This window comes from Mobula hypostoma, chromosome 9 (genome assembly GCF_963921235.1).
Source record: "Mobula hypostoma chromosome 9, sMobHyp1.1, whole genome shotgun sequence".
NCBI classification, from domain to species: Eukaryota; Metazoa; Chordata; class Chondrichthyes; order Myliobatiformes; family Myliobatidae; genus Mobula; species Mobula hypostoma.
Genome location: NC_086105.1, coordinates 80,173,062 through 80,200,563, shown reverse-complemented (window position 1 = coordinate 80,200,563; position 27,502 = coordinate 80,173,062). Strand labels below are relative to the sequence as shown.

Genomic DNA, 27,502 nt, shown 5'->3' with positions numbered 1-27,502 from the left:
CCTTTCTCCCCTCTCCTCCATTATTTTCTAATTGATGATTACATTAGGAGTAGATGTATAAATTATTCAATTATTAAATTCAATAATTCTTGTGCACAGCCTTCCTGGAGATTGTTTCTCCAAGTGGGTGTGTAGAATGCTTTGGTGATGCTTTGGGAAAAGTTACTTGCCTGTACAGACTAACAGTAATTAGATTAAAGAGATTAGCTTTATTTGTCATATATACATGATACAGTACAGTGAACTATGTTGTTTGTGTCAAGTGAAATCAGTGAGGATTGTGCTGGGGTGTCACCACACTTCCAGTACCCAACACAGCATGCCAAAAATCACTAACCCTAACCATATGACTTCGGAATATGGGAGGAGGAAACGGGATTATGCGGAGGAAAACTATGAAGGATGTCCTTTCTCCCTTTCCTTACCAGTTGTACAGTGGAGAGCATTCTAATTGGCTACCCCAGTGCCTGGTATGGTGGAGGGGGAGAGGGGGCTGCTGCACAGGATTGAAATAAGCTGCAGGGAATTGTAAATTTAGTCAGCTCTATCATGGAGCCCCCATAATGTTTCCAGGACATCTTCAAAGAGTGGTGCCTCAGAAAAGCAGCAGTCATCATTAAGGATCCCCATCACCCAGGATATTACCTCTTCTCTTTGTTGCTGTCAGGAAGGAGTTACGGGAGCCTGAAAGCACACACTCAGCGATTCAGGAACAGCTTCTTCCCCTCTACCGTCAATTTCTGAATGGACATAGACATTGAACCCATGAACACTACCTCACTACTTTTTTATTTCTATTTTTTCACTACTTGTTGACCTATTTTATACATATATACCTACTGTAATTAACAAATTTTCTCTATTATTATGTATTGCATTGTATGCTGCCACAAAGACAACAAATTTCACAACATATGCTGGTGATATTAAACCTGATTCTGATTCTGAAGCATCTTGGCCGAAACGTCACTCTTTATCCCTCTCCATAGATGCTGCTTGAATTGCTGAGTTCCTCCAGAATTTTGTGTACTGCTTTGGATTTCTAAGGTAACACTTAGGATCGGCTAGTGGCTTAATCTGGAGGAAGACAGCCTCTGGCCTGGCCAAACTTGAGAAATCTTGTTTGGGTGGATGCTGCGTGATGCGTTCCCCTGTTATAAATCAGTACCACGAAATAAAAAACAGTATACAATATGCGATTAAACGATTGAGCTGTATAATTCTTAATTTGACTATAGGGTTAGTAAAGAAACAAAAAAAAAGAAAAGGGCCCATTCTCATGAAATATTTTTTAATGTGCAACTTTGAAGCTCACGGTTCCGTCCATTCGTTCCCCACCAACGTCCTCTGAGCGTCACGGGTCTTCGGACCCTCGCTCCAAGTCCAGCCCGTCTAGCGGTCTGCCAACTCCCTCCGGCGGTCTGCCGACTCCCTCCATCTCTCCCAGACAAAAGACCACAAAATCCCTTCTCTCAAGAAAGAACAACATGCCCCATTGGATGGTGCACGTTCCAAATCCCCCGTTATCTCCAGTCATAACCGAAACATTGCTACTGCAGAGAAACCATTCCATTAGCAGTGGAACCTTACAGCGCATTACAGTCTTCCCCCACCAAATTTAGTCATGTCCTCATGACGTTGAGATAATTCACCAACCTTTCCTGCAAAACACAAAGTCCAATCCAGGTGTAAAAAGCAGTGACATAGCTCTCCAAAACGGTAGTGGTCACATTCTGTTTCCCTGGTGCTACGTAGGCCAGCCTATCCGGTGGTCTAATTCTCTGAGACCTCCATTTCCCCTCACCTAATTCTTCAGGTTCGGACACTACTGGGGATACTTCCAGTCTACCTAGCAAGGCCTCTCCTGACCTATCACTCGTGCCCACCTGCAACTCAGACCCCTCTGTCCCATCGCCAAGTTCTGCTTCATCCCTGCAGGGTCCGGCTGCAGCCCAGGCTGCCCACAGGTAGCCCCCCACTTCACCTAACTCAGCAGGAGAAGGGCTGTCTGTCGCTTCCTCAATCAACGGGAAGTTAGCAAAAGGCAGCATGTTACCACACATCCAGGTCCTCATCCTCCGAATCAGTATCCCTCTCAGGGGTGGGGGCCAGCCTAACCTCGCCTACTGTGGGCCCTGCAGTTGCTCCGCGTTTCTGCAGAGTCCTCTTACTAGGTGTAGGTTCCAAGTCGGGCTCTGGCTCTATCTGCACCTCTTGTCCCAGGGGCAGCAGGTGGTTCCGAAGGAGAATCTTGATAGGCCCATTCCCATCCTCTGGTTTCACCCGGAAAACTGGTCAGTTTGGCACCTGTCTCTCCACCACATGGGGTGTAGATGACCAGCGGTCAGTCAACTTACGTTTCCCAGGTAGCCCCAAATTCCTTATGAGGACTTGATCTCCTGGCAGGAGTTGGGAGAACCTCACCTTTTGATCATACTTCCTGTTATTCCCTTGATTCTGCTTGGTAGCTGCGACCCCAGCTAATTCATAAGCCCTTTTCAGCTCTCTTCTCATATCAGACACATACTTCAGATAAGTCTTCGGTGGGTAAGTCAGCCTCATCAGTCCCAAAACAAAGGTCAATGGGCAACTTTGCCTCGCGCCAAAAATCAGATAGTATAGCAAGTACCCGGTAGTTTCATTTTGGGTACAGTTGTAACTGTGAACCAAATGTCCAATATGTTGACTCCACCTGCTCTTCTTGCTGATCTCCAAGGTTCCGAGCATGTCTAGCAAGGTCCGATTAAACCTCTTGGGCTGGGGATCTCCCTGCAGGTGATAGGGCGTGGTCCTCAACTTCTTGACTCCAAGCATGCCCAGTAAACTCATGGATGAATCTGCTTTCGAAATCCCATCGCTGATCACTGAGTATATGCCTGGGGAAGTCATAATAAATGAAATACTTCTCCCATAACACTTTGGCCACTGTGGATGCCCTCTGGTCCTTGGTAGGAAAAGCCTGTTCATATTTGGTGTAGTGATCCCGTGCTGACTAAGGCATTCACCGTGTTGGCAGCATCGGGTTCTATTGGTAGGAAATCCATACACACCAGGTCCAGGGGCCCTGCACTCTGCAAGTGGGACAAGGGAGCTGCCCGTGTGGGCAGTGTCTTCTGCTGTATGCAGAGAATGCACGACTTGCGGTATTCTTCAACCTCCAACTTCATTTGGGGCCAGTAAAACCGGTCTCTGAGCAATCCATAGGTCTTTTCAACACCCAAATGTCCAGAATTATCGTGCAGTAACTTCATCAAAATCCTCCAATACTTTTTCAGCAGAACCAGCTGGCAACGCCGAGGTTGGTCTGGGCGTGGTGTGACCCGGTACAGGGTCTGTTTCCACAACTCCAGCCGAAGCCATTCTCTTAGTAATGGGGGCACCGCCGCGTGTTTTGTCTTCTCTGCCTGAGCCACGTCTCCCTTTTCGACCGCTGACCAAATGGTGCCAATGCCTGGGTCGTCTCACTGAGCAGCTGCCATTTCTCCAAAATTCAATTCCGGAAGCTGCTTTGTCTTCAGAGCCGTCAGATTATGGTAAACTTGGGGAATGGTGTCATCAGAAGCTCCCAACTGATCCACCGCTTGATACTACCCCTCCTTTCCCTCTGCCTTCACGGTGATGGCAAACTGACACAGGGCCTTCACCCCTGGGGCAGGAACTCTCTTCCACTCCTCGTCCCTGACCAGTCTCTCATGCGCTCGTCGGGACAAAGCATCAACGTTCCTGCTTTCCGGCCGGTACTTCAGGCTGCGATCATAGGCAGACAACACCGCCAACCACTGATGTTCTGTGGCATCCAGTTTTGCCGAGGTCAGGATATAAGTTGGGGGGTAGTTGTCCGTCCTCACCTCAAAATTGGCCCCTTAGAGATAGTCACTCAGCTTATCCACCACTGTTCATTTCAACGCCAGAAATTCCAACTTGTGCATGGGATACTTTTTCTCGGAAGGCGACAGACCTCGGCTGACATACGTAACAGGCCTCAACCTGGTGCCCTGATCCTGATACATTATGCCCCGTAAGCCCTCTTAGCTGGCATCCGTGTGCAGAATCTGTGTTATTTTGTGTGTATTGACTCTTTACAGACAGTGTCAGGAATTGAACTCTGATCAATGATTGCTCTAACTAATTGTCTTCACTGAAACCGAGGACACAGTTGCCACCACTGTCAGTGGAAACTCGCTGTTTGCAAATTGGTTTCTGTGTTGCCACGGTAACAACACTTCAGAAGTTTTTTAGCACGAGAAAGCTTCTACCTGTAGGAGATCAGAAGGCCTGGTACCTGCCTGATGGTGTTTCTAGTTGGCTGTACATAAGGCTACACCCTTGTAAGAGGGAAAATTGGTGTATCAATGATTGCAGGCATGGATCAGACAGCTTCATGTTCTGGGTCACAACAGTGTAGATAGTAAGCATTGTAGATAGTTCTCTGTGGCATGGTTTTGAGATGGTTAATTGGGTTTCCTGGCAGATACTGACAGTTAGCAAGTTCAACATTCAGAGTGAAGTTATTTTCAAAGTATGTATATGTCACCATATACTACCCTGAGATTCATTTTCTTGCAGGCAAAGAAACACAATAGAATTAATGAAAAACCTTACAGAAACAGAAGACTAACAAGCAACTGATGTGCTAAAGAAGACAAATTCTGCAAATTACACAAAAAAAGCAATAATGATAAATAATACTGTTGTCGCTGTAGAGTCCTTGAAAGTGAGTCCATAGGTTGTGTTCAGGGATGAGTGTTGTGTGAGTAGAAGTTATCCACGCTGGTTCAAGAGCCTGATCGTGGAAGGGTAATATCTGTTACCAAGCCTGGTGGTGTGGGACCGAACGCAGCAGTGAGAAGACAGCATTGCTATATGGTGGGACCAGCAATTTTAGAGGATAAAGGATTAGAAATGGAATAAAGTGTGCATGAACACCAGTGTGTACTTACAATGTAAACAGTAGTTGAAAGTGTTTACAGTGCAGTGGCTGAGATGATCTCATTTTGAGCATTGAATTTTCCAATTCCAAGTAACCAATTCCTTTGTTCTGTTTATCTCTTATCTTTCCCGTTCCTCCTACACAGTAACTCTCTAGCCTCTTTTTCTCCTGTTATCTATTGCCCCTCTTCCACCCTCCACCTTCTCTTCACTCACAGTCCTCCTACTGGCCACTCCCTTAACTTCTTCTATCTGTCTTCCCCTCTGGGTGCCCTTCCTCCTATCAAGATTCCATCATCTTCAGTGCTTTGCCTCCACTAATCACCTCTTCTGTCCACCATCTGCCTACTTACTGCTCCTCAGGTGGATCTACCTATTGCCTGTCAGCTCTTACCACACTCTTCCCCCTCACCTTTTTAACCTGCCCATCTTCCCTCTAACTTTCAGTCCTGATGAAGGATCTGTCTAATTCCCACCACAGAAGCTGCTCAACTCATGGAGTTCCTCCAGCGGTTTGTTCTTTTTTCTATAAAATCCCATTTATGGGGTACAATGGTAATGTAGCGGTTAGTGTGAGGCTGCTACAGCTTGCGGCATTCCGGAGTTCAGAGTTCAATTCTGACTCCATCTGTAGGGAGTCTCTGTACGTTCTCCCTGTGGAATGCTTGGGTTCTCCCCAGGTGCTTCAGTTTCTTCCACAGTCCAAAGACATGCTAGGGAGGTAAATTGTTTATTGTAAATGGCCCCGTGATTAGCTTAGGGTTAATCAGGGCTGTGGGATTGCTGGGGTGGTGTGGCTCCAAGGGTCTACTGCGCAATGTATCAATAAAATAAAATAAAAATAGCAGTAAATTATTCTGGCCACATTTTCATCAACTGCTGCCTAAATTTGTTCACTCACCAACAAGAGAAAATCTGCAGATGCTGGAATCCGAGCAATGCACACAAAATACTGGAGGAGCTCAGCAGGCCAGGCAGCATCTCTGGAAAAAAGTAGTCAACATTTCAGGCCGAAACCCTTCAGCCTTCACTCACCAACACATTTGGACCAATTTTCCACAGCCAATTAAACTACTAGCTTACACCTAATGTTGTAGATCTCTCCAGCAGAGAAACGTCATTGATACTGACAGTCAATCCTTATCTGTATGTTCCCTATGCCTGTACTAACTCCATATCTCTTTATGACCTACACTTCTTCATACCTATGCAGATGCCTCTTAACTGTTGCTACATGTCTTGCACTGAGGAAGTAACCCATGTGATCTCATGGAGAACGTGCAAGCTCCACACAGTCAGAGAGTTTGGGATTGAATCCGGATCTTGGGCAGTGCGAGGCAGTGTCTTGTGTGTGTATGAGTGGGTGGGAATGAGGAAGGAGGCTTGGTCTGCATTGTTTTGTTCTGTGTTGTTCTGCCAAACATTGTGGACTTGCTGTGTTGGCGATACTTGCAGGCCGACGCCAGCACATTTATTTTATGTACAGTAACAGGCCCTTTCAGCCCCACGAAACTGCACCGCCCATTTACACCCATGTGACAAAGCCTACTAACCCGTATGTCTTTGGACTGTGGGAGGAAATCGGGGCACCTGGAGGAAACACACGCAGTCACGGGGGAGAGTATAAACTCCTCACAGACAGTGATGGCCTGTAGGCATGGTAATAACATTATGCTAACAGCTACACTACAGTGCCACCACATCCTTGGGTTGTGTCGGCTGTTAAAGCAAACTACTTATTTTACGATACGTCGTCTCGATGTTCCTGTGATAAAAATCTGAACCTGAGTCTGTCTGTACAGAATGAAGATAGTTTATTGTCATTGGTCAGTACACAAGCGTAAAGAACAAAATGATTGTTAATCTGGATCCAGTGCAGCGAAAGAAAAAACTTGATAAGTATAAATAACACAATAAATACCAATATATAAGGTTATTAATATACATTCATTGTATGCCCATAAAGTGGTGTTTAACCAGGAGTGTCTACACACAAAGTGTCGCTGACAGGAAATGATAAAGTAGTGGTGGAGGGGTGGGTTACTGGGTGGAGGTTTTGATCAGCCTGACTGACAGCTTGAGGGAAGTAACTGTTTTTGAGTCTGATGGTCCTGGTGTGGCTGCTGCGTAGCCTCTTCCCTGATGAAAGAGGAACAAACAGTTTATAAGCAGGGTAGGTGGGCTCCTTCGTGATGTTGCGGGGCTTTCTCCGGCATCCCTTTCTATACATATCCTTGATGGTGGGTAGATTGGTGCCAACCATGTGTGGGCAGTTTTAACTACCTCTTCTGGAATCTTCCTGCTACAGATGTGCCACTCTGCTGTCCTCTCATCAATAGTAAACATCCACATGATGGAAGATGGGCCTGTGGTTGTGTCTATATCGGCCTGGCTGTATGAGTACCTGGCTGTCAACATAGTTTTTGTATTCCAAATTAGGTTGGAGGAGGAACTTAAACCCACAGCCTTCTAACTCTGAAGTGAGAGTGTTACCACAGTAGTAAGTGACACCCAGCTGATGCGGTGACTTGTGACCTACTTACGACTAAAACACAGAATAAATGTCTTGTAGCAAGTAAAATTAAATTCCATTAACTGAAGTAGCCATCACCCTCAGGAAAATCTATGTTTAGAGTTTGATAAGCAGACTTTGAGAGATGGGAATGAAGATGTTATCAGACGGAAGCAAATGCTTCTCAATTTCTTATACCTTTGAAATAATAAATTTCACACAGCCATATAAGAACTGCAAGAAATTGAGAAGAAATCTGTCAAAGTCTCCGCTGATTTCTCAGAGGTTCTACTGGGTTGTGAGGAATTTCTTTTTAGGTCCTTTATGACCCAGGAGGTGACCATTCAGTCTGTAAAAGTTCAGCACTCCCATCAGTCACATCTTCCCTGTCTTTCCCCACAGCCATTCTATTTATATTCCTTCAAGTGCTGAAGCATTTCTGCCTGAAAGTCTCTGTGGAATGTTTCCCTCACCTCTATATCCATGTCCATTGATCCTTCAAAGTTGCCAAGCAATGTAGTAGGGTTGCTAAGAGGTCATATGGTGTGTTGGCCTTCATTAGTCGGACGATTGAGCTTAAGAGCTGCAAGGTAATGTTGCAGCTCTATAAAACCCTGGTTAGACCACACTTGGAATGATTAAAGGGTCTCAGCCCAAAATGTCAGCTGTTTATTCATCTCCATAGATGCTGCCTGACTCGCTGAGTTCCTCGAACATTTTGTGTGTGTTACCCTGGATTTCCAGCATTTACAGAATCTCTTGTTTGTGTATTGGAATATTGTGTTGAGTTCTGGTTGCCTCATTATAGGAAGGACTTATTTACTTATTTTGAAAAACATAATAGGCTTTTGCAGCACTTCAAGACATGTTGCCCAGCAACCCCGATTAAACCCTTACCTAATTAGGGGACAATTTACATTGACCTTTTAACCTACCCAGTACGTCTTTGGTCTGTGGGAGGAAACCAGAGCAGCTGGAGAAAACCGACACATTCCACAGGGGGATGTAGAGACATCTTACAAAGGATGCCAGGGTTGAGCTCCAAACTCCAAGGCCCTTGAGCCATAATAGCGTTGTGTTAATCAGAGGCTACCAATGTTTTAGAGAAGGTGCATAGGAGATTTACCAGGATGCCACCTGGATTAGAGAGCACGTCTTATGAAGATAGGTTGAGTGAGCTAAGGCTCTTCTCTTTGGAACAAAGGAGGTGAAGAGATGACTTGATAGAGGTGTACAAGATAATAAGAGGCATAAATCGAATGGACAGCCAGAGATATTTTGCCAGGGCAGAAATGGTTAATACAAGGGGGTATAATTTGAAGCTGGAATATATGGAGGGGGTGTGCCAGGGGTGAGTTCTTTACACAGAGAGTGGTGAATGTGTGGATACCCTGACAAGGGTAGACATGTTAGGGATATTTAGGAGGCTCTTAGATAGGCACATGATGTATAACTCTGTGACCAAAACTTTGGAGCAGAACGAAGGTTTTCTTTTCTTTTTAAATCTTTTTATTGAGTAAGTATACAAAAAAGGTAAGCCATATAAACATTAATACAATGTTAAAGTATAATAAAATTCCAAAAGATAACAATACCAAAAAGAAAATACTACAAACAATGTAATTTAAGCATAAGAAACCAAAATAACATAATAGTATACTAGATTTTATATATATCAATGGAAAAAAAGAAAAAAAAAACCCCCAAAAAAAACCCACCGTGCAACTAACTAAAAGCAAAGCAAAGCAATGGGCTAACTTGAAACCAAACAGAGTTAAACTTAAAATCACGTCCTCAATCCCGACCTCCATTAAAACAGTGAAAAAAAAACAAGAAGGGTAAATATTACATTAAATGAAAATATCGAATAAAAGGTCCCCAAGAACGAAGGTTTTGAGGAACTTTGGAGGAGAAGGGGTGGGGGGTGGATTAGGGTTGGATTCAGATGGTTATTGGCTGAGAGAGATAGCTCAACCTCAGACTCAAGCCCAGTCGAATAATGGAGGGGAAAAATATGTCAGTTGTCTGGGGGTGAGTGTAGAACAGGAACAATTGATCATAATCAGATAAGACAAAGTATTTTAAATCAAAGGCAAATATGTTTAGTGCTGAGATACAAGTTAAATATAGGTCAGGAAGTACAGAGGTTATGATCTCTTGAGTTGGAACAGAGGTTGCAGTCTTTAGGCAGAATCAGAGTCAGGATTATATTATTGAAATATGTCATGAAATTTGTTTTGTGGCAGACCAGTGCAGTACGTAAAATATACTATAAATTATAATAAATATATACTAAAAAGTCCAAAATATAACAAAAATAATGAACAACACACACAAAATGCTGGAGGAACTCAGCAGGCCTTGCAGAATCCACGGAAGAGAGTACGGTGGACGTTTTGGGCCGAAACCCTTCAGCAGGACAGGAAAAAAATTGCTGAGGGGAGGTGGGGGAGGGGAAGGGGAGAGAGGTGGGGAGAGGGGAGGGAGAAACACAAATGGGGGGAGGGGAAAACACAAGGTGATAGGTGAAACTTGGAGGGGGAGGGATGAAATAAAGAGCTAGGAAGTTGATAGGTGAAAGAAACAGAAAGCCATGGAAGAAAGAACAAGGGGGAGGAGCACCAGAGGGAGGCAATGGGCGGGCAAGGAGAGAAAGTGAGAGAAGTGAGTTGGGGAATGGTGAAGGACAAGGTGGGAGGGGCGGCCATTACTGGAAGTTTGAGAAATCGATGTTCATGCCATCTGGTTGGAACCTACCCAGACGGAATATAAGGTGTTTTTCCTCCAATGAGTGTAGCTTCATCACAACAGTAGAGGAAGCCATGGATTGACATATCGGAATGGGAAGTGGAATTAAAGTGGGTGGCCACTGGGAGATCCCAGTTCTTCTGGCGGGAGGTGTGTAGGTGCTTGGCGAGATGCCCAATCTACGCAGGAGGCCACACCAGGAGCAATAGTGAGGTTGTGTTCCACTCATAAATCTGATGGTGGAGAGGAAGAAACAGTTCCAAAAATGTTGAATGTTTGTCTTCAAGCTCCTGTACCTCCTCTTAGATGGTGGTAATAGACGAGGGCATGTTCTGGGTAGTGGGGGCCCTTAATGATGGATGCTGCCTTTTAAAGATATCCTTGGTTCTGTGAAGGCTTGTGCCCATGATGGAGATGACCACAAATTCATGGAGTGTAGGATGGAATAGAGTGGCCTGGCATATTGGGAGCAAGAATATGGAGCAGAAGATGAGAGGGGAAAATGGACTTGCAGGGTGTGCTGTGCTAGAGTTGTGCTGTTGTGTATCTTGTGGAGGTTTGCAAATAGACTCAGAGAGCCGTTGTGGTGAGAGATAAAATGGCAGGTTAGACCATAGGCTGTCCAATAAAGTCCTAGTCATTCCAAAATTTCCTGTGTTTCGAAGGTCTAGAGGTGGTTTACGAGTGTGATCCTGGGAATGAAAGGGTTAACATGTGAGGAGCGTTTTTGGCTCTGGGCTTCTACTCACTACAGTTTAACTGAATGAATGAATGAGGGAGAACCTCATTGAAACAAATCAAATATTGAAAGGCCGGGATAGAGTGGATGTGAAAAGGATGCTTCCAATAGTGGGGGAGTCTAGGACCATAGGGCACAGCCTCAAAATACAAGGCTGGCCCTTTAGAACAGAGAGGAGGAGGAACTAAAGGTGGTGAATCTGGATTTCATTGCCACAGATGGCTATAGAGGGCAAGTCATTGGGTATCTTTAAACTGGAGATTGATTGGTTCTTGATTAGTCAACCCCTGAAAGATTACGAGGAGAAGTCAGGAGAATGGGAATCACAGAGCAGACATGATGGGTCAAATGGCCCAGTTCTGCTCACGGTTTATGGTACTCAGTCTGACAACCTAGAGAATGTGAATCAGTTGAGACAGGTGGAACTCAGCACCGACCTGGGAACAGATCGTGTATGCTCCAAAATGATTGTTACAGAAGTCAGCATCTACTTGGAAGGTAGCTGCTTGCGGTTAGTCTGGTTGACCCGGGGGGGATATTGGATGTCTTTTTCTTGAATCCATTTGTGTTTCAGAGCTTGCCATCTGCTGCAGATTCAGCAAGTCAGCTGTCCCTTGCCACCATAATTGGACAGGCATAAGTTATGCTCTCAAACCCTGTTGCCTTCATCCTCTTCCTATTAATAGCTCTACTTACTGCTTTTATATTTCCTCCCTCCCCTTCCCTCTCCTTCCCTCCTTGCCTCACATTCTCTCTCCCCCTCTCCTGCTGCCTCTCCCCCTCCCCTGCCGCCTCTGACCCTTTTCCCTGCTCAATTCCCTTCCTCCTCTTCTCCCCTCAAATCCCTTCCTCCCCTTCTCCCCTCAAATCCCTTCCTCCTCTTCCGCCCTCAGTTCCCCTCCTCCTCTTCCCCCCTGCCTCACCCCACCATCTGCTCTGCCTTTCTTCTTAGACTGTGTCATTTCATATAAGATCTTTAATTCCAGAGCTTCCCCGAGCCCTTCTGTGGCTTTACCATATGACTCATGTGAGCCTGTGTGCACTCACTGTGGAATGTGAGTTTGGAGTGGTGCAGGACTGGGGGCTGAGACCAGCAAAAGCCAGCATCCTGTACCTCGGCCTCCCCCAGGAAGTGTAGTGCTCCCTCTACTTGGTTAGAATCTCAGCACGTTTTTTAAAAAAAAGACGCACACTGGCCTGGGCTGCAGGCTTTGTTACTTCCTGTTACTTACAGCTCAACAGCAGATGATTCTAGTGTTTAATTGTGTTTGCCCTTACCGCAGTGCATGTGTTTCCAACAGCTGATTTGTCCCTGATGTGTGTCAAAAACTTTTCTAACCAGACCCCCGCTCCATCAAATGTGATCACTATATGCTCAGATGCCCAGGAAGTGATGTTTTATTTCAGTTAAATTGTTTGAGTTGAATGACAGCCAATGAAGCGGGTGGCATTGCCCAGAACAGTCGTGCCCAGGTTGCTTTGAGTGCCAAATTTTAAGCTAGTAGCAGTAGCTGAGCAATTAAATGATAATCCTGGCATGATTCTGAGCTTGGTGCCTGTGCACAGGCTTGAGTTTTAACCCTGGTTAATCAGATTGCTGCCTTGTTTCCAGCAAGACTCTGGGCTTGGGGGCGCAGCCAATAAAGGTGATGACTCACATCTCCAGTGGCCCAGGTTAAATCCTGACCTCTGCCCACTGCCACTGTCTGCATGGAGTCTGCAAGTTCTTCCCATCAACTCTTGGGGGTTTCAGCCTCTGGGCATCATGTTACTTAACTAATTGGTTGGTGTTGGGTCAGCTGAAAACTATTTGTCAGATGGTGGAGTTTAGCATGCTTTTCTTGTCAATGTACGTAGAACGTTTAGTCCATCGGCCCACAATGTTGTGCTGACCTTTTAACCTACTCTGAAATCAACTTATCCCTCCATCCCTCATCATCCTCCCATTTTTGCTTCATCCATGTGTCGATCTAAGAGTTTCTTAGATGCCTCCAATGTATCTGCCTCTACCACCACCCCTGGTGGGGCATTCCACGCAAATATCACTCTCTGTGTGTTAAAAAAAACTTGCCTCTAACATCTGGCCTGTACTTTTCTCTAAACACAAATTTGTGCCCTCTCGTTTTAGCTGTTTCTGCCCTGGGAAAAAGTCTCTGACTGTCCACTTGATCTTTGTCTCTTATCACCTTGTACAGCTCTGTCAAGTCACCTCTCAACCTATCTTCATGAGATATGATCTGTAATCTGTGCAGTTTCTTTACACTCCCCAAAGCGTCCATCTCTCTCCTAGAATGAGGTGACCATAAGTATCTACCAGGGTTATATAGAACTGCACCTTTACCTCGCAGGTCTTAAACGCGATCCCCCGAGTAACGAAGGCTAACACACCATACACCTTCTAACCACCCTGTCATCTTGCCCAGCAGCTTTGATGAATCTATGGATGTCGGCCCCAAGATCTCTCTGTTCATCCACACTGCTGAGAATCCTACTGTTAACCTTGTACTCTGCCTTGAATTGCATGCTCGCTGAAAGCTCCCTTTTTTCATTTTGCTGCAATATTTATTATGTTTCATTCATAAACTGTGACCATTTCATTTATAAACTGCGACTGTTTATGAATAAAGTGACCCTGGATTCAAACAAATCTTAAGGTTAATGACATCTGATCCAAAGTCTGCCTGAAGCTAGAAAGAGCACACGAACCCCAATGGCCAAGTCTGGAGATTAGAGATCTGTCCTGGAATTGGAGGAGGACTCTCCCTGTGTATGGGTGGGTCAGAGGGACGAAAGGGGCTTGATTTGCTGTTGCTTTGTTACCTACTGTGTTCTGTGTTCTGCAGAGTATTGAGGGAATGCTGTGTTGGCACTTGAATGTGTGGCAACACTTAAGTGTGTGGGTGGGTGAGCCGGTGGAATCTGTGTGACTGATGGTTATGAAGGAAGAATAAAATGGGCTCACTGTAACTGTGTGAAGGGTCAGTTTCCAACCTCTACAAATTCAATCTCTGTCCACAACCTGACAGATTGTTAATGCTGGAGAGCGCAGAGATTTACAAAGGATGCTGCCACAACTAGAGTGTCTAAGTTTTAGCGCGAGGTTGGATAGGCTAAGACTTTATTCCTTGGAATGTAGGGGTCTGAGAGGTGAAGTTACAGGGACAGGATGTTTCGTATACAGTTCCTAATAGCCTATAGGGCTGAGATTGCAAAATACCTTCTCCTGCACTCCCACTCCCTCACCCCCGCCCCCTCCCCTGCCTGCCCATTCCTCACTTTGCCCTTCCCCAGCCACCATCTCCCTCAATCCCCTCCCCCTCTGTCAGTCTCTCTCACTCTGCCCCTCTCTCTCTATCTCTCTCTCTATCTCTGTCTCCCCCCACCCCCCCCACACACATCCTCTTCCAAGCTGATATCTGTGATGCTTCTATTCAACATTTTATCCATGTTATTTGTATTAATCAGCACAGATTCACCCCACACATGACAACTCACTTCCCGTTAGTGTTCCTTTGTAAATTGTATCCGTCTCCACTGCTGCTTAGATAGCCGTGCCAAGCTATTTTGGGATAGGCAGTACGTCACTGCCTGTGTATGAATCAGTGTTTTTTAATTTGCCTTGGCTGTTGGCATAGCGGCCTGGCTGGGCTGTGAGTATAAGGTACTGGGAAGTGATTGTGATTCACTGAAAATCAAATGGAGCCAAATCTGATGCTTAATTAAAAATGTTTGTGGTCTTATCCATTCCCCGGCTGGAAGAATAATGTCTAGAAATAAGATCTTTGGTGTTTCAGATGATGTTAGTCTACACTGGTTTCAGCCCATTCTTGTGCTGCATCCTGACTTGTAGAACACAGTACAGACCCTTCAGCCCACAATAATGTTGTACCAACACCCCCCAACACATAGCCCTCCATTTTTCTGTCATCTGTGTGCCTACAGAGCCTCTTAAGTGTCCCTAATGTATCTTCATCTGCCACTGTCCCTAGCAGGACATAACATGCACCCACCACTCTTCTATGTTAAAAACATTTACTCTGACCCCCTATACTCAAACCAATTGTGTTTAAATTCTTCTTTTCTTCTTCCCCCTGTCTCCATTAGTAATTTCTGCCTTGGGAAAAAGTCTCTTGACTGTCCACTTGATCTGTGCCTCTTATCATCTTGTACACCCTTATCAAGTCAACTCTCATCCTTCTTCGCTCCAGAGAGGAAGGCCAATCTTCATAAGGTACAATCTCTAATCCAGGGCCAATCTTCATAAGAAAGGCCGATCTTTGTAAGGTACGCTCTCTAATCTAGGGCCAATCTTCATAAGGTATGCTCTCTAATCCAGGCAGCATCATGGTAGATGTCCTCTTCACCCTCTCGAAAGCTTCCACATCCTTTCTATAATGAGGTGACCAAAACTGAGCCCAATACTCCAAACAACAGGAATTCTGCAGATGCTGGAAATTCAAGCAATATACATCAAAGTTGCTGGTGAACGCAATAGGCCAAGCAGCATCTGTAGGAAGAGGTGCAGTCGACGTTTCAGGCCGAGACCCTTCGTCAGTACTCCAAATGTGGTCTAACTGGGATTTTATAGAGCTGCAACATTACCTCACGGCTCTTAAACTCAACCCCAGACTATTTAAAGACCAACACAGGATACGCCTTTTTAAACCACCCTATCAACTTGCACAGCAACTTTGGGGGATCTATGGATGTGGACTATGTTTAGAATCCTGCCTTCAGCCCTGTATCTGATTTCAAGTTCAATATACTAAAGTGTGTGTTTTCACACTTCTCAGCCCAGCTCTGCATCCTATTGATGTCCTGTTTTACCCTACAACAAGCTTCTGCACTATCACAACTCCACCAAGCTTTGTGTCATCTGCAGACTTACTGACCCACCCTTCTACCTCCCAGAGCAGATCCATGAAGAACACCACTGGTCACTGACCTCCAAGCCCAATACTCTTCATCTACAACCACCTTCTTCCTTCTATGGGCAAGCCCGTTCTGAATCCACACAGCCAGGTTTTCTTAGATCATGTCTCCTACCTTTCCATAGGGAACCTTATTGAAAGCCTGACTAAAATCCATGTACATCACATCCACTGCTCTACCTTCATCAAATTGTTTTGTCACCTGTTTGAAGAAGACAGTCTAGCTCATGAAGTATGACCTTCACCTCACAAAATTATGCTGACTAGTAAGACTATGCTTCTCCAAATGCTTCTAAATTCTGTCTCTAATAATCCTCTCCAATAGTTTGCCCACCACTGATATAAGGCTATAATTCTCAGGATTAACCCTATTACCTTTCTTGAACAAAGGAATAACATTTGCTATTCTCCATTCTTCTGGTACTATTCTTGTGGCCAGTGGATCCTAACGTTTTTTCAAAAGTTCCAGCGCAGTTCCAGCAGGGCTCGCGTCCAAGAGTGAGGAATGACCGCTGTTTAGCCAATTTAAGTGCCAGGCCAGATTGAAAAGGTCAGGGTGTCGGGATGGAGGTCGCTAGTTCGACCCTCAGCTGTGGCAGTGTGTTTGCGTCCTTGAGCAAGGCACTTAATCACACGTTGCTCCAGTGTCTGTGCGAGGAGTGATGTCCCACACAGACTTTCAATCTGCGCTTTGTAAGGCACGAAAATGCCCGACGCAGGCCTCTCATAGTCTTGAGTCGACGTTCCCCCCGCCCCCGAAAGGAGACAAATCTCAAGGTTGTATAGAGTATAGTATATAGTATATACTTTGATAATAAATCTACTTTGAACTTTGAAATCCTCTTTCGTACTGTCATCATGTTGCAGCATATTAGCTGACCTCACATTCATCAAGACCCCCCTCACTGGTGAATACTGAAGCAAGGTGTTCATGAAGTACCTCCTCCAACAGGAGGGGTGTTTCCTTTTTATAAATCCCAGATCAGTCCTACCCTTACTCAAGTCATCCTCTTCACGTTCATGTACTCACCAAGGCCTTCTCATCCTCCTCCTAGCTCTCCAAAGTCCATTCTTATGGACTTAAGTAGATTCTCAAGTAGAGATAGCCCAGGAAATTATAGACCAGTGAGTCTTAATTCAGTGGTTGGTAAGTTGGTGGAAAAGATCCTGAAAGGCAGGATTTATGAACATTTGGAGAGGCATAATATGATTAGGAATAGACAGCATGGCTTTGTCAAAGGCAGGCTTTACAAGCCTGATTGAATTTTTTGAGGATGTGACTAAACAAGTTGATGAAAGTAGAGTAGTAGATGTAGTGAATATGGATTTCAGCAAGGCATTTGAGAAGGTACCCCATACAAGGCTTATTGAGAAAGTAAGGAGGTATGGGATCCAAGGGGACCTTGCTTTGTGGATCCAGAATTAGCTTGCCCGCAGAAGGCAAAGAGTGGTTGTAGATGGGTCATATTCTGCATGGAGTTTGGTGACCAGTGGTGTGCCTCAGGGATCTGTTCTGGGACCCTTCATCTTCGTGATTTTTATAAATGACCTGGATGAGGAAATGGAGGGATGGGTTAGTAAGTTTGCTGATGACACAAAGGTTGGGGGTGTTGTGGATAGTGTGGAGGGCTGTCAGAGGTTACAGCGGGACGTTGATAGGATGCAAAACTGGGCTGAGAAGTGGCAGATGGAGTTCAACCCAGATAAGTGTGAAGTGGTTCATTTTGGTAGGTCAAGTATGATGGCAGAATATAGTATTAATGGTAAAACTCTTGGCAGTGTGGAGGATCAGAGGGACCTTGGGGTCCGAGTCCATAGGACACTCAAAGCTGCTGCGCAGGTTGACTGTGTGGTTAAGAAGGCATACGGTGCATTGGCCTTCATCAACCGTGGGATTGAGCCGAAAGGTAATGTTACAGCTATATTGGACCCTGGTCAGACCCCACTTGGAGTACTGTGCTCAGTTCTGGTCACCTCACTGCAGGAAGGATGTGGAAACCATAGAAAAGGTGCAGAGGAGATTTACAAGGATGTTGCCTGGATTGGGGAGCATGCCTTATGAGAATAGGTTGAGTGAACTCGGCCTTTTCTCCTTGGAGCGACTGAGGGTGAGAGGTGACCTGATAGAGGTGTATAAGATGATGAGAGGCATTGATCATGTGGATAGTCAGAGGCTTTTTCCCAGGGCTAAAATGAGGGCACAGTTTTAAGGTGCTTGGAAGCAGATACAGAGGAGATGTCAGGGGTAAGTTTTTTTACGCAGAGAGTGGTGAGTGCGTGGAATGGGCTGCCGGCTACGGTGGTGGAGGAGAATACGATAGGGTCTTTTAAGAGACTCCTGGATAGGTACACGGAGCTTAGAAAAATAGAGGGCTATGGGTAACCTTAGGTAATTTCTAAGTAAGGACATGTTCGGCACAGTATTGTGGGCCGAAGGGCCTGTATTGTGCTGTAAGTTTTCTGTGTTTCTATGTTATGCTCCTTGTTGACTGACTTTAACTCCGAAGAGTACTGTCTGATCCTTGCCTCCTTTTTTCTCTTGATTAGGTGTTCCACCTCCCTTGTCAAGCATGGTTCCATTACCTCTCCCTGTCTCAACGGAACAAACCCATCCAGAACCCCATGAAAATGCTCCCTAAACGATTCTGTTGTACATTTCCCTGTAAATTTCTCTATTTACACTCCCAAGTTCCTGCCTAATAGCATCGTAATTTGTCCTCCCTGAGTTCAGTACTTTCCCATACTGTCTGCTGGTATCAGAGTCCAAGACCATGCATGAAGTCAGGGAGTTGTGGTTGCTGTCTCTGAAATGCTCACCCACTGAGAGATCTGTCTCTTGACCAGGCTCATTGCCTGGTAAGACATTACTTCCAGTCTCTCTGACAATGATGTGGCAGACCTACAAATAAAACCTGCTGAATCATTGAAGTATTGTGAAGGAGGCAGATTTACTCAGGTGTTATTTTGTTAAAGATAAACATCCTCTGTATATCTCATGATTTTATTGACACCTAAAGAATCTATGTATTATGTTTGCTGCAGTTATTTCAAGCATGCAAAGTCTGAATACAATTGTGAGCATGTGGCTTAGCAGTGGACTTCAATGTGAAAATATCTGACTGGATTTGGAAATCCAATTGGCAGTAGAGGAGTTAACTTAATGGAATCGTCGTCTCTCCCACTCTCTCTCCCACCCTCTCTCTCCCCCTCTCTCCCCTCCCCCCACTCCCCCTCTCTCCCATCCCCCTCCCCCTCCACTCCCACTCTCTCCCCCTCTCTCCCCTCCCACTCCCACACTCTCTCTCTCTCCCTCCCTCCCTCTCTCTCCCACTACCCCCTCTCCCTCCCTCTTTCTCCCACTACCCCCTCTCCCTCCCTCTCTCTCCCACTCCCCCTCTCCCTCCCACTCCCCCTTTCTCTTCCCCACTCTCCTCTCTCTCTCCCCCACTCTCCCCCCTCTCTCTCTCTCCCCCCCACTCTCACTCCCTCTCACTTTTACCGTCCTTTTTTAATACACGTTTCCTCCACCATTCCCAAACTCTGCCTTTCAAACGCTGTCTCCCTGTGACTTTGTGCGTTTACTCCCATGTTACAAGGGCTTGTGGGTTAGGGTTCGTGAGTTGTGGATATGCTGTGTTGGTACCGGAGGTGTGGTGACACATGTGGGCTGCCCGCAGCACCAAATTGTATTGGGCAACACAGGCTCATTGGGCCTGAAGGACCTGCCACCATGCTGTCTCGTGAAAGGAATTAATAAACAAATAAATCACGGCTGGACTTGCCTTTGGCGCTGGAATATAATGGGAAAATTAGCATCTTCACTGAGAATGTTGACTGGGACATGACAAGCACACATTAGCACAAAATCCTCTCCCTGAAGTCACAACGTGCTGTGATGAGAGAGTGGAATTGCATGTGTAACACTCGCTTTGCCTAGTGGCATGATCTTGGGATGGTAACCCCCTGCCCGGCCAATCTTAGAATTCTCGTTTGGGTGAATGCTGTGCGATGTGTCCCCTGTTTTAAATCGGTACCCCGTAATGACAAGCCATACACAGGATGTGGTTAAATAATTAAGATTTTCTAACTCTTACTCGAACTATGGGATTAGTAGAGAACCAAAATATAAAATAAAAAGGCGCCAAGAATAATAATTAGACATTTCGTGTACGAATAACTTGTTGGAGCTCACGCAGTATCCTTGGTCCACCATTCGATTTCCTCTGAACTCCGCGGGTCCTGAGCCCCCCCGAGCGGGTCCACTCCGATAGCCAGCTCACAACATCTCTTCATGTGCGTCTTCTGTCTTCATCCCCATGACGCATTCTGACCAAGTCCCGCGCAAACAGCTTTCAGATACACAACAAAAAAATAACATGTCCCAATTGGTTAGCAAATGAATGCAAGTCCCGTTATCACTAATTATAACCCAAACATGCTGCTACAGAGATCCCCTTACATTAGCAGTTAACATTACAGAGAAGTCATTTTATTAGCCTTAGCAAGTGACATGAAAGAAGAACCCCTTACACATGTATTAAGTCTGACGCCCTGGGGATGGAGTTGGAGTTGGGAATGCTATAAGCTGGTGACTTTCCTGGAAAATTGAGCCTGGTTTCAGTTCCATGGAATGATGGATGTGATCTACCCTCTTTCTAGAATGTAGCCACCCTACACCCAACCTTACTCTTAAAGTCAGGCTAACTTTAGACTTTGTAAACGGACACCTTTTCACAAGCAGTTAGTTTGCTTTGAAGCATGGTGTGTGTCTTCGAAAGTGTTCCAGACAACGACAGCCTGCATTCACATAGCGCTTTTAGTGCAGCCTGGCAATGGGCGACATGGCCCGCTTTCAGGCAAGGTTTGATGCTGAACCCCATTAGAGGTTAAGGCAGGGTGTGTGAAAGTTTGGCTAGGGAGGGGGATGGTTGTAGGGACCACCACGGAATGAGCAATGGACCTGGGTGCTGCACAGTGTACAGCTGCTGTCTTTCGGCTCCAGTGACAAGCTTATTCCTGACCCTCCAGTATGGCCTTCAGAAAGTTTGTATGATCTCTCTGTGTCTGCATAGAGTCAGAATCAGGGGTTATTATCACTGACTTATGTGACACAAACACGAGGAAATCTGCAAATGCTGGAAATTCAAGCAACACACACAAAAAATGCTGGTGAACGCAGCAGGCCAGGCAGCATCTCTAGGAAGAGGTACAGTCGACGTTTTGGGCCGAGACCCTTTGACAGGACTAACTGAAAGAAGAGATAGTAAGAGATTTGAAAGTGGGAGGGGGAGGGGGAGGTCTGAAATGATAGGAGAAGACAGGAGGGGGAGGGATGGAGCTAAGAGCTGGAAAGTTGATTGGCAAAAGGGATGTTGTTCGTCCATCATTATCGTCGATTGAAGACCTTGACAGAATGATGGTGTGGAGACTAGCGCTTGATTTGGCTTTAAGTGAGGGACAGTTGTGCAGCGTCAGCCTCACTCTATCTTCCCAATTCCCATCTGGATCCAGTGGCAAGAGAAGAGTTGAGACAGCTGGAGATGGGACTAGGCGCAGTGGATGACCAGGACGTCTTCTGTGTCTTATCATGCTCTACACGTTCCACAACGCTTGCAGAGACTGCTTTCTTGACCGTTGGACCTTCTATTGGTCTTGTCCGCTCAGTCCGCCAGAGTCTTTTTTCACCTCTGGGAGAGACAACTCCCTATCTCACCGAGGGTTTGAGACCTGTCGGCTACCCTCACCTGGTTTAGCCGGCTTGTCGAAGCCGTTGCCCAGGGTGTGGCCGCTGTCGCATGCAAACAGCTACAGGGAGCCACAGGTGAGAGCTGAGTGCCAGGTGGGGACCAAAGGTGGACTAACCGCCTTGAAAAGGATGCGACATGTTTCCCCACCAGAAGTGCTACCCTTCCCTGACACCCCATACACCCCAGGCTGGGGAGAAGATCATGGGATGGGAGGCCTTGGGAGAAAGAAAGGGGGAGAGGTGCATCAGAGGAAGATATGGTGAGAGGGACAGAGGGAGAAAAAAGAGAAAGAAAGGGGGGGAACAAATAAATAAATAAGGGATGGGATAAGAAGGGGAGGAGCAGCATTAACGGAAATCAGAGAAGTCAATGTCTGTCTGGGTAGCCTCCATCAGGTTGGAGGCTACCCAGACAGAATATAAGGTGGTGTTCCTCGAACCTGAGTGTGACTTCATCTTGACTGTAGAGGAGGCTATGGATGGACATATCAGAATGGGAATGGGATGTGGAGCGTATGCAGAGCTCGTTGACTTCATTAACTTTGCCTCCAACTTTCACCCTGCCCTCAAGTTTACCTGGTCCATTTCTGACACCTCCCTCCCCTTTCTTGATCTTTCTCTCTCTGTCTCTGGAGACAGTTTATCGACTGATGTCTACTATAAGCCTACGGACTCTCACAGCTACCTGGACTATTCCTCTTCCCACCCTATCTCTTGCAAAAATGCCATTCCCTTCTTGCAATTCCTCCGTTTCCGCCGCATCTGCTCTCAGGATGAGGCTTTTCATTCTAGGATGAAGGAGATGTCTTCCTTTTTTAAAGAAAGGGGCATCCCTTCCTCCACTATCAACTCTGCTCTCAAACGCATCTCCCCCATTTCACGCACATCTGCTGTCACTCCATCCTCCCGCCACCACACTAGGAATAGGGTTCCCCTGGTCCTCACCTACTACCACACCAGCCTCCAAGTCCAACATATAATTCTTCGTAACTTCCGCAACCTCCAACGGGATCCCACCACTAAGTACATCTTTCCCTCCCCCCTTCTCTCTGCTTTCCGCAGGGATCGCTCCCTACACGACTCCCTTGTCCATTCGTCCCCCCCATCCCTCCCCACTGATCTCCCTCCTGGCACTTATCCTTGTAAGCGGAACAAGTGCTACACATGCCCCTACAATTCCTCCCTCACCACCATTCAGGCCCCAGACAGTCCTTCCAGGTGAGGCAACACTTCACCTGTGAGTCAACTGGGGTGATATACTGCGTCCGGTGCTCCCGATGTGGCCTTCTATATATTGGCGAGACCTGACTGGGAGATCGTTTCGCTGAACACCTACGCTCTGTCCGTCAGAGAAAGCAGGATCTCCCAGTGGGCACATATTTTAATTCCACGTCCCATTCCCATTCTGATATGTCTATCCACGGCCTCCTCTACTGTAAAGATGAAGCCACACTCAGGTTGGAGGAACAACACCTTATATTCCGTCTGGGTAGCCTCCAACCTGATGGCATGAACATTGATTCCGTTAATGCCCCTCTTCCCCTTCTTACCTCATCCCTTATTTCTTTATTATTATTTTTTATTTTTTTTCCCCTTTCTTTCTCTTTTTTTCTCCCTCTGTCCCTCTCACTATATCTTCCTCTGATGCTCCCCTCCCCCTTTAGAACCATAGAAACTACAGCACAGAAACAGGCCCTTTGGCCCTTCTTGGCTGTGCCGAACCATTTTCTGCCTAGTCCCACTGACCTGCACAGGGACCATATCCCTCCATACACCTCCCATCCATGTATCTGTCCAATTTATTCTTAAATGTTAAAAAAGAACCCTCATTTACCACCTCGTCTGGTAGCTCATTCCATACTCCCACCGCTCTCTGTGTGAAGAAGCCTCCGCTAATGTTCCCTTTAAACTTTTCTCCCCTCACCCTTAACCCATGTCCTCTGGTTTTTTTCTCCCCTTGCCTCAGTGGAAAAAGCCTGCTTGCATTCACTCTATCTATACCCATCATAATTTTATATACCTCTATCAAATCTCCCCTCATTCTTCTACGCTCCAGGGAATAAAGTCCTAACCTATTCAACCTTTCTCTGTAACTGAGTTTCTCAAGTCCCGGCAACATCCTTGTAAACCTTCTCTGCACTCTTTCAACCTTATTTATATCCTTCCTGTAATTTGGTGACCAAGACTGAACACAATACTCCAGATTCGGCCTCACCAATGCCTTATACAACCTCATCATAACATTCCAGCTCTTATACTCAATACTTCGATTCATAAAGGCCAATGTACCAAAAGCTCTCTTTACGACCCTATCTACCTGTGACGACACTTTTAGGGAATTTTGTATCTGTAAAACCAGATCCCTCTGTTCCACTGCACTACTCAGTGCCTTACCATTAACCCTGTATGTTCTACGTTGGTTTGTCCTTCCAACGTGCAATACCTCACACTTGTCAGTATTAAGCTCCATCTGCCATTTTTCAGCCCATTTTTCCAGCTGCTCCAAGTCCCTCTGCAGGCTCTGAAAACCTTCCTCACTGTCTACTACACCTCCAATCTTTGTATCATCAGCAAACTTGCTGATCCAATTTACCACATTATCATCCAGATCATTGATATAGATGACAAATAACAATGGACCCAGCACTGATCCCTGTGGCACACCACTAGTCACAGGCCTCCACTCAGAGAAGCAATTCTCTACCACCACTCTCTGGCTTCTTCCATCGAGCCAATGTCTAATCCAATTTACCACCTCTCCCTGTATACCTAGCGACTGAATTTTCCTAACTAACCTCCCATGCGGGACCTTCTCAAAGGCCTTACGATATCCACTGCCTTCCCTTCATCCACTTTCCTGGTAACCTCCTCGAAAAACTCCAACAGATTGGTCAAACATGACCTACCATGCACAAAGCCATGTTGAGTCTCCCTAATAAGCCCCTGTCTATCCAAATGCTTGTAGATTCTGTCTCTTAGTACTCCCTCCAATAACTTACCTACTACTGACGTTAAACTCACAGGCCTATAATTTCCCGGATTACTTTTCGATCCTTTTTTGAACAACGGAACAACATGAGCCACTCTCCAATCCTCCGGCACTTCACCCGTAGACAGCGACATTTTAAATATTTCTGCCAGGGCCCCCGCAATTTCAACATTAGTCTCCTTCAAGGTCCAAGGGAACAATCTGTCAGGTCCCGGGAATTTATCCACTTTAATCTTCCTCAAGACAGCAAGTACCTCCTCCTTTTCAATCTGTACAGTTTCCATGGTCTCACTACTTGATTCCCTCAATTCCATAGATTCCATGCCAGCTTCCTTAGTAAAGACAGATGCAAAAAACCTATTAAGATCTTCACCATTTCCTTTGGTTCCGCACAAAGCCGACCACTCTGATCTTCAAGAGGACCAATTTTATCCCTTACAATCCTTTTGCTCTTAATATACTTGTAAAAGCTCTTTGGATTATCCTTCACTTTGACTGCCAAGGCAACCTCATGTCTTCTTTTAGCCCTCCTGATTTCTTTCTTAAGTATTTTCTTGCACTTCTTATACTCCTCAAGCACCTGATTTACCCCCTGTTTCCTATACATTTCATACAACTCCCTCTTCTTCTTTATCAGAGTTGCAATATCCCTTGAGAACCAATTGAGAACTTATTCCTATTCAATTTGCCTTTAATCCTGACAGGAACATACAAACTCTGCACTCTCAAAATTTCCCCTTTGAAGGCTTCCCACCTACCAATCACATCTTTGCCAGAGAACAACCTGTCCCAATCCACGCTTTTTAGATCCTTTCTCATTTCTTCAAATTTGGCCTTCTTCCAGTTCAGAACCTCAACCCTAGGACCAGATCTATCCTTGTCCATGATCAAATTGAAACTAATGGTGTTATGATCATTGGAACCAAAGTGCTCCCCTACGCAGACTTCTGTCACTTGCCCTAATTCGTTTCCTAACAGGAGATCCAATATTGCATCCCCTCTAGTTGGTCCCTCTATATACTGATTTAGAAAACTTTCCTGAACACATTTTACGAACTCTAAACCATCTAGACCCCTAACAGTATGGGAGTCCCAATCAATGTATGGAAAATTAAAATCCCCTACCACCACAACTTTATGTTTCCTGCAGTTGCCTGCTATCTCTCTGCAGATTTGCTCTTCCAAGTCTCGTTGACTATTGGGTGGTCTGTAATACAATCCCACTAATGTGGCCATACCTTTCCTGTTTCTCAGCTCCACCCATAAGGACTCAGTAGACAAGCCCTCTAATCTGTCCTGCCTGAGTACTGCTATAATATTTTCTCTAACAAGCAATGCTACTCCCCCACCTTTCATTCCTCTGCCTCGATCACATCTGAAACATCGGAACCCTGGAATATTAAGCTGCTAGTCCTGCCCCTCCTGTAGCCAAGTTTCACTAATTGCTACAACATCATAATTCCACGTGTCAATCCACGCCCTCAACTCATCCACCTTCCCCGCAATACTCCTAGCATTGAAATATATACACCTCAGAAGATTTTTACCACCACTCACAACCTTTCTATCAGCGGATTTGCTTAAACTTTCAACATCATTTATTTTCACCCCAGCCACACTGTCAGCTCTGGCACTCTGGTTCCCATCCCCCTGCAAATCTAGTTTAAAGCCTCCCCAATAGCACTAACAAACCTCCCTGAAAGGATATTGGTCCCCCTGTGGTTCAAGTGTAACCCGTCTCTCTTGTACAGGTCCCACCTGCCCCAGAAGAGGTCCCAATGATCCTGAAATCTGAAACCCTGCCCCCTACACCAGTTCCTCAGCCACTTGTTCCTCCTGCAAAGCATCCTATTCCTACCCTCACTGACACCTAGCACAGGTAGCAATCCTGAGATTACCACCCTTGAGGTCTTGCTTTTCAACTTCCTACCAAGCTCTCTATACTCAATGTCCAGGACCTCTTCACTCTTCCTTGCTATGTCATTGGTACCGATGTGCACCACGACATCTGGCTGGTCACCCTCCCACTTCAGAATGCCATGCAATCGATCAGAGACATCCTTGACCCTGGCACCTGGGAGGCAACAAACCATCCTGGATTCTCTGTCACGACCACAGAACCTTCTGTCTGCACCTCTAACTATCGAGTCCCCTATCACTACCGCTCTCCTCTTTTCCCCCCTCCCTTCTGCACTGCAGAGTCAGACTCAGTGCCAGAGATCCGGCTACTGCAGATAGTCCCAGGTAACTCATCCCCCCCAACAGTATCCAATGCGGTATACTTGTTGTTGAGGGGAATGGCCACAGGGGAACCCTGCTCTGCCTGCCTTTTCCTCTTCCCTCACCTGACAGTGACCCAATTTCCTGTCCTCTGCTCCTTTGGTGTAACTACCTCCCTGTAGCTACGATCTATAATCTCCTCATTCTCCCGAATGATCCACAGGTCATCCAGCTCCTGCTCCAGTTCCCTAACGCGGTTTGTCAGGAGCTGCAGCTGGATGCACTTCTTGCAGGTGTCGTTGTCAGGGACACCGGAGGGCTCCCTGACTTCCCACATCCTGCAAGAGGAGCATTCTTTCTCCCTAGGCTTCCTGTCCCATGATCCTCTCACAATCCTCCTTGCCAATCAACTTTCCAGCTCTTGGCTCCATTCCTCCCCCTCCTGTCTTCTCCTATCATTTCGGATCTCCCCCTCCCCCTTCCACTTTTGGAGCTCTTACTATCTCTTCTTTCAGTTAGTCCTGACGAAGGGTCTCGGCCCGAAACATCGACTGTACCTCTTCCTAGAGATGCTGCCTGGCCTGCTGTGTTCACCAGCGTTTTGACTTATGTGACGTGCAGTTTGTTTCAAATTTCATGTCACATTTGTCACATGAATAAGTCACTGAGCACCTCTGCACCATCTACC

At 46.0% G+C, this 27,502-nt stretch overlaps 1 long non-coding RNA gene across 7 annotated transcripts in view; it reads left to right on the top strand.

The window, feature by feature from the left end:
- Positions 1–27,502, top strand: part of LOC134351812 (uncharacterized) — a 144,018-nt gene that overhangs the window by 54,371 nt on the left and 62,145 nt on the right. The window contains exon 1 of one of the 7 annotated variants that reach the window (XR_010019263.1): positions 10,091–11,426. The exons of the other annotated variants lie outside the window; for them this stretch is intronic. This is a non-coding gene — a long non-coding RNA (uncharacterized LOC134351812). Of the gene's footprint in view, positions 1–10,090; positions 11,427–27,502 lie in introns of those variants that run through there. 7 annotated transcript variants of the gene reach the window in all.